Raw genomic sequence first — 7,500 nt, 5'->3', positions numbered from 1 at the left:
CGTCGAATGCGGTTTGAAGTTGGGACGAAAGACCGATTCGAGCCGGCTGCGAGTCCTTTTTCGAATCTGGACGCTCCCACGTGCGTTCGTCAGCTCAATCGGTGAGGACTGTGGTTCCTTTGATCGGGATTATCCCCGCGGTTCCACATCCCACGATTCATGATGGTTTTTCAATGTACTTTGCACCCGGCCGTCGAATGATTCGCGTTCATGTGCGCGAACTTTCGACGTGTTCCGTCAGTCGGGACTTTGTGTCGTCAATTTGGCGACGCCCAAGCCTCCTTCTTTCTACGTTTGGTCGGAGGCGCGGGCATCGATTTTCAAAACTAGAACCAAAGAGAATTTAAACGCAAAATTGCATAACGATTACCCTGAACGGTGGATCACTTGGCTCGTGGATCGATGAAGAACGCAGCTAATTGCGTGTCAACGTGTGAACTGCAGGACACATGAACATCGACATTTCGAACGCACATTGCGGTCCACGGATAAAATTCCTGGACCACGCCTGGCTGAGGGTCGTTCACATAACCTAATACTGCTTGCGTTGCTATCCAATCCCCGCCGTCGTTTCCGGAGAGAATGGAAACGTTTCAGAGTCGGGTGTGTACGGAGATGCTTACGTACGAGCGAAAGATGGGCAGTTCGTTGGCGATTGTCGCGGACGTGCGAAAATAACGATTTGCCTGCGCGTCTCCATATGTAATCGTTCGGACTCGCGAGAGTGTTGCGGCGTCGCGCGTCGACTTAATACGACCGCCCGTGAACACCGCTCCCTACGATTACTTTGAAGTTTGCGCGCGCATATATTCGTCTTTCGCCCGAATCGAATTTTGCCGCGCTCCCAACGTTGCCTGAAATGATTTTTACGTCGAGAAAGGAACACGAATCGAGAGACTAATAGAGGACAAAAATGAATCACCCCACCACGTGAAATGTGGCATTTGTTAATAGTCGTCGTTCGCACAGCCCCAGGGATTTGTCGGCCAGCGGGGGTCGTCGTTGCCCGCGATGTCACATCAAATTTACCGCGACCACTATCGAGGGAGGTCTTTATCTTCGAACGTTGAAGACTTCGGCCACGTTCGTCGAATCGAATTTTTGACCCGTCGATGTGGTTCGTTTGGTAAGAGATATGCTCGTGCGTGCAAACGTTTCTGAACCTTCGGTGCTGTACTTAAAATCCTCTTTGGAGCGGCTCGAACGCAACGACAAACTTTGCCACAATGAAGGGAAACTGCTGAAGGGAAAGCGAGAGGTTGGTCACCCCATGTCTCTGTTGTCGATCGTGAGACCGCGCGTATAACCGGTCGTCCAGTCCACGACAACTTTTTCGAATTCATCTCGGACTTGCTAACACCGGGTTCTCTTATCCTCCTCCTCCTTCTCTTCGTTCTGCTCTGGAGAATAGGAGTCAGATCGAGAGTGAGCGAGAGAGGGGAAGAATAAGTAGAATCGAAGTCGACGCGTGTTAGTAGTATTCCTTTAGTATGTTTTACTGGAAAAGCAACGGACGGACGTTAAAATTTCAACCGGTTAAACGTCTAGCGAGCGTTTCGCATCGAATTTCAATTAGAGAGACACTTTGGCGAGGTGCTTGAAAATCTCTCCTTGTCACCGAGAAAACAGCAGGCTTCCTTTTCTTCGGTTCAACGCGAAGAACTCTCTCAATCGACAGAACCATGTAAGCGTCACCGATGGGATTTTGCGTCGGGCGACGCCGTACGTGTGGGAATGCGGTGAAAAGAAAAGAATCTGCGTGAGAGATAGGGAGAAAATGCTCGTCGAGCGCGTTACTGAGGGAAGGAATAAGACCTCTCGTTCGCGCCCCGACGTCGTTTCCCCACTCCTCGCTCGTTCTTCTTTTACACCCGTCCACGTCGGCGTATATCCCCGCCTACCCTGGTACGCGAGCGAACAACGATTGAAGAGAGAGGATCATCATCGCGTATGCAACTGCAGAACACGTCGAGTTGGGACGAAAAGATTGTGGCGCCTTGCTCTCTTTGATTCGGCGTCGTTGCCTTTCGCTGTTAAAGAAAAACACGTTTGTTTGACGACCTCAGAGTAGGCGAGATTACCCGCTGAATTTAAGCATATTACTAAGCGGAGGAAAAGAAACTAACAAGGATTTCCTTAGTAGCGGCGAGCGAACAGGAATGAGCCCAGCACTGAATCCCCGCGGTATTGCCGCAGGGAAATGTAGTGTTCAGGAGGATCCGCTTATCCCGTGACGTCGAACTGAGTCCAAGTCCAACTTGAATAGGGCCATTTACCCACAGAGGGTGCCAGGCCCGTAGCGACCAGTACGCGTTTCGGGAGGATCTCTCCTTAGAGTCGGGTTGCTTGAGAGTGCAACCCTAAGTGGGTGGTAAACTCCATCTAAGGCTAAATATGACCACGAGACCGATAGCGAACAAGTACCGTGAGGGAAAGTTGAAAAGAACTTTGAAGAGAGAGTTCAAGAGTACGTGAAACCGTTCAGGGGTAAACCTGAGAAACCCAAAAGATCGAACGGGGAGATTCATCGTCAACGAAGCTGGCCCCCGTTGGTGCGCGATAACCCGAATGGGCCTTCCTGGTCCCATGAAGGGGTTACACCACCTTTGGGTGAAGTCCGGTAACGTAGTCGTGCACTTCTTCCTTAGTAGAACGTCGCAACCCGTTGTGTGTCGGTCTACGGCCTGAGCTGCATTGCCTGTCGCGGCGCCTTCGTACGCTCGCGGCAGAGGCTCGGTCGCCCGACCGGCTGCACGACGGTACTCTGACGGTATCGGGCCGCAACCAATCCATTCTTGAAATGTGTGTGCGTCGGGCCCGCCGCAAGCTCGGACAGTTTACCCGGAGACGACGGATCTGAATGCCGTCCCCGGGCCTGGCCAGCTGTTAGCAGGCGGTGTCCTTGGACTGGCCAAGCTTTGAATTACCGGTTGGCGACGCTACTGCTTTGGGTACTCTCAGGACCCGTCTTGAAACACGGACCAAGGAGTCTAACATGTGCGCGAGTCATTGGGAGAAGTAAACCTAAAGGCGCAATGAAAGTGAAAGTCGGCCTTGCGTCGACCAAGGGAGGATGGGCCGCTTACGTATCGGCCTCGCACTCCCGGGGCGTCTCGTTCTCATTGCGAGAAGAGGCGCACCCAGAGCGTACACGTTGGGACCCGAAAGATGGTGAACTATGCCTGGTCAGGACGAAGTCAGGGGAAACCCTGGTGGAGGTCCGTAGCGATTCTGACGTGCAAATCGATCGTCGGAACTGGGTATAGGGGCGAAAGACTAATCGAACCATCTAGTAGCTGGTTCCCTCCGAAGTTTCCCTCAGGATAGCTGGCACTCGCTCGTTCCTCCGCGAACGCATGCGAGTTTCATCTGGTAAAGCGAATGATTAGAGGCCTTGGGGCCGAAACGACCTCAACCTATTCTCAAACTTTAAATGGGTGAGATCTCTGGCTTGCTTGGATCATGAAGCCACGAGATATTTTGAATCAGAGTGCCAAGTGGGCCAATTTTGGTAAGCAGAACTGGCGCTGTGGGATGAACCAAACGCAGAGTTAAGGCGCCTAAGTCGACGCTTATGGGATACCATGAAAGGCGTTGGTTGCTTAAGACAGCAGGACGGTGGCCATGGAAGTCGGAATCCGCTAAGGAGTGTGTAACAACTCACCTGCCGAAGCAACTAGCCCTGAAAATGAATGGCGCTGAAGCGTCGCGCCTATACTCCGCCGTCAGCGGCAAGTGGGGAGGGACGTGTCACTCCCGGGTGACCGTCCTCCATAAAGCCCTGACGAGTAGGAGGGTCGCGGCGGTGTGCGCAGAAGGGTCTGGGCGTAAGCCTGCCTGGAGCCACCGTCGGTGCAGATCTTGGTGGTAGTAGCAAATACTCCAGCGAGGCCCTGGAGGACTGACGTGGAGAAGGGTTTCGTGTGAACAGCCGTTGCACACGAGTCAGTCGATCCTAAGCCCTAAGAGAAATCCTATGCAGATGAGGTGTCCTAAAATAATGAAACATCGTACAAACAGAAACATAAAAGAGACACACACCCATTGGGCGAAAGGGAATCCGGTTTCTATTCCGGAACCCGGCTGCGGAACCGCTTACCATTCGGGCCCTCGTAAGAGTGTTCGTCGGGGTAACCCAAAATGACCTGGAGACGCCGTCGGGAGATCCGGGAAGAGTTTTCTTTTCTGTATAAGCGTTCGAGTTCCCTGGAAACCTCTAGCAGGGAGATAGGGTTTGGAACGCGAAGAGCACCGCAGTTGCGGCGGTGTCCGGATCTTCCCCTCGGACCTTGAAAATCCAGGAGAGGGCCACGTGGAGGTGTCGCGCCGGTTCGTACCCATATCCGCAGCAGGTCTCCAAGGTAAAGAGCCTCTAGTCGATAGATTAATGTAGGTAAGGGAAGTCGGCAAATTGGATCCGTAACTTCGGAATAAGGATTGGCTCTGAGGAGCGGGGCGTGTCGGGCTTGGTCGAGAAGTGAGTCTGGCTGACGTGCCGGGCCTGGGCGAGGTGAACGGTATCATTACTGTTACCGGGATCCGATCTCGGTCCCGTGCCTTGGCCTCTCACGGATCTTCCTTGCTGCGGAGCTTCTGTGGCGTTTGACGTCGCGGTCGTTTCTTCGGCCGTCATTCAACACTCAGCTCAGAACTGGCACGGACTAGGGGAATCCGACTGTCTAATTAAAACAAAGCATTGCGATGGCCCCCAAGAGTGTTGACGCAATGTGATTTCTGCCCAGTGCTCTGAATGTCAACGTGAAGAAATTCAAAAAAGCGCGGGTAAACGGCGGGAGTAACTATGACTCTCTTACACTGTATGGGGAGCGGCGACCCCACCTTCCCGAGCTAGGAGACAAGGCGGTTTGGCGGCCGCTGGACCAGGCTCCATTCGAGGTGGTAGTTTGGAGAGAGGGGCTTGGACCCCAGTCTGGTTAACAGGTACGTAGTGCCATTAATCTGGAGGCCTGAAGGTCCTCCGGATCAATAAACAGGAGGGAGGTCAGGCGGCCGTCGGGTCGCCAGGTCTCCTTGGTATGTGCACTTATGACTTGGCATATCTAATGGCTATGAATTGGAAACGATGGGAACTGATGTAACAGGAAAAAAATTCTTTTATTTTTCCATATTGAGTGACGATGATGCAGCCTCGGACGCAGGAGCTCCCGGCCCTGGAGCTTCTGTGGCGGACATGTCCGCTATGGACCGGAGGGCCAATGATGACGACCCTGGCTTGACAACGGACAACGAGATCTGGCAGTGTGTGGACCTCCCTTTGGGCGGGCAGATCGAGTGTGTTGCGTGCAGCCTTTCGGGCCGTGGCAGGTTGTTCCTGCAGGCGTCGCAGTTCCGGGATCATGTGGAAGAACAGCACCCTGCAGTATTGATCAAATGGAGGTGCGCCACATGTGGTAAGGAGTTTCCGAAACTCCACGCATGTAGGTGTCACCTCCCAAAGTGTAAAGGGTTAACCCGGACTAACGAGGGTGAAGGGGTGATATGCGATGCCTGTGGGGAGCGATTTGCCACCAAGCGAGGTTTGTCTATGCACGAACGGCATAGGCACCCGGAGATAAGGAACGAAAAGAGAAAGGCTGGTGGCGCAAACCAGGGAGAGAATAGACCAGGCAGAAGAGCCTCGGCCTGGTCAAAGGAGGAGACTGAGCTCCTCGTTCGGCTGAACGAAAGGTATAAGAACCTTCGGCAGCCGAATGTTGCGATTAAGCCATTTCTCCCTGGAAAAACTCTGAAGCAAATTAGTGATAAAAGGAGGCTCCTGCCCGTGCAAAGGGAGGAGGAAGCGGTCGACGAGAGCCCATCGGAGGAGTCCTCCGAGGGCAGCTCCTATGAGTCGGCCGTGGAAGATTTAAGCCCCCAGCCTCCTTCCAGCTTGGATAACTGGAGGGAGGATCTAAGGGGAGCTATTATGGCCAGCCAGTCGAATCAGGCAAACCATTTTAGACCGATCGAAATAGAGATAGAGGAGCTGGCTGGCCAGGAGGTAGTTGACGAGTCCGCTGTTAACGCCTTGTTGGAACGCTTCACGGAGCGACTGAAACAAGGCGTTCATGTAAGTGAGGGTCCCGGCAGGGACCGTGGAGTGGACCGTCAACCTAGAAGGAAAAATAAGGGGGCGAGTAAAATGAAAAAATTTGAATATGCCAGATACCAGGAGCTTTATAAGAAATGCCCCAAAAAGCTCCTGGATTTGGCTATAATGGGGAAGGCCATCCGAGACGAGGAGGTGGTTCTTCCCGAAAAAGAGGCAGTGGGGACACTGTACTCGGGTCTCTGGGGGGCGGTCGGACCCCAGACCAAGCTTCCAGTGAAACATATTAATAATCCCAAAATAGAAATGCGACAAGTATGGATGCCCATCGCTGTGGGGGAGCTTGTGGAAAAGCTAAGGAGAATAAAGAAAAACACGGCCGCAGGGGTGGATCAAATTAAGAAGATCCACTTCCGAAGGGCTGGGGCGCTGCTAGCGTTCGCTAAGTTTTGCAATTTGCTGTTGCTGAGCCGAATCTACCCGGCACAGTGGAAAGTGAACCGCACCACGCTCATACCCAAAACGGGGAAGAGTGTGGCGGAAGTCGGCAACTGGAGGCCCATCACAATAGGCTCCTTGCTGGGTAGACTATATTCGGCGATGATTGACAAAAGAATAAGAGGCAAGATATCGCAACACCCTAGGCAAAAGGGGTTTGCGAGGGAGGATGGCTGTAAGAACAATATAGCCATTCTCAGCAGCGCCCTAGGCCAAATGAAAGAGAACAAAGGCGGCGTTGTCACAGTCATGGACATCTCCAAGGCTTTCGACACGGTTCCTCACAGCGTCTTAAGCGACGCACTGGAAGCGAAGGGCATTCCGGCGGCCGTCGGAAATTATATACAGACAATGTACGATGGCTGTCGGACGGTCATACACTGTAGACACAAAGAGACCCTGTCAGTGTCCCTGCTCAGAGGAGTCAAACAGGGTGATCCTTTATCCCCGCTCCTCTTCAATTTAGTAATAGAGCCACTGGTTCGCACTATACACGAGACGTCGGAGGGCGTTGGGGTGGGAGACGAGAAGGTCTCCATTTTGGCGTTCGCAGATGACCTTGTTCTTCTGGCCAAAAATAAAACAGAGGCACAAAAGCAGTGTGAGAGGGTGCAAGGCTATCTCAGGAAGCTAGATATGAAAGCTGCGACTGAGAAATGCAGCGCATTCCAAATTGCGAAGAAAAGTAAGACGTGGTATATTAAAAACCCGGAACTAAAGTTGGGTCTGGAGGCTATTCCATATTCAGACCCCGAAACCATAGTTAGGTATCTGGGAGCCACGTTGGATCCCTGGAGGGGGCTGCGCCGCGTCACGGTTAAGGAAATTTCTGACGCGGCAAAATGCATAGCGAGGATGAGGTTGAAACCAGACCAAAAGGTCAACCTCATCAGAACGTACCTCCTGCCCAGGTATGTACATGGATTAGTGGCGAATCCGCCTCCCTTGGGCCT

At 52.9% G+C, this 7,500-nt stretch overlaps 1 non-coding gene and 1 pseudogene across 1 annotated transcript; both read left to right on the top strand.

Annotated features, from left to right (window-relative positions):
• Positions 1-367: 367 nt before the first annotated feature.
• LOC143154470 (5.8S ribosomal RNA) lies at positions 368-522 on the top strand. The gene has a single exon (XR_012994106.1). It is a non-coding gene; the product is annotated as a 5.8S ribosomal RNA (ribosomal RNA).
• A 1,535-nt stretch (positions 523-2,057) lies between these two features.
• LOC143154448 (large subunit ribosomal RNA) overlaps positions 2,058-7,500 on the top strand; it is an 8,346-nt pseudogene continuing 2,903 nt past the window's right edge.

This window comes from Ptiloglossa arizonensis, unplaced genomic scaffold, assembly GCF_051014685.1.
Source record: "Ptiloglossa arizonensis isolate GNS036 unplaced genomic scaffold, iyPtiAriz1_principal scaffold0023, whole genome shotgun sequence".
Taxonomy (NCBI): domain Eukaryota; kingdom Metazoa; phylum Arthropoda; class Insecta; order Hymenoptera; family Colletidae; genus Ptiloglossa; species Ptiloglossa arizonensis.
This window is presented reverse-complemented; position numbering and strand designations above follow the sequence as displayed.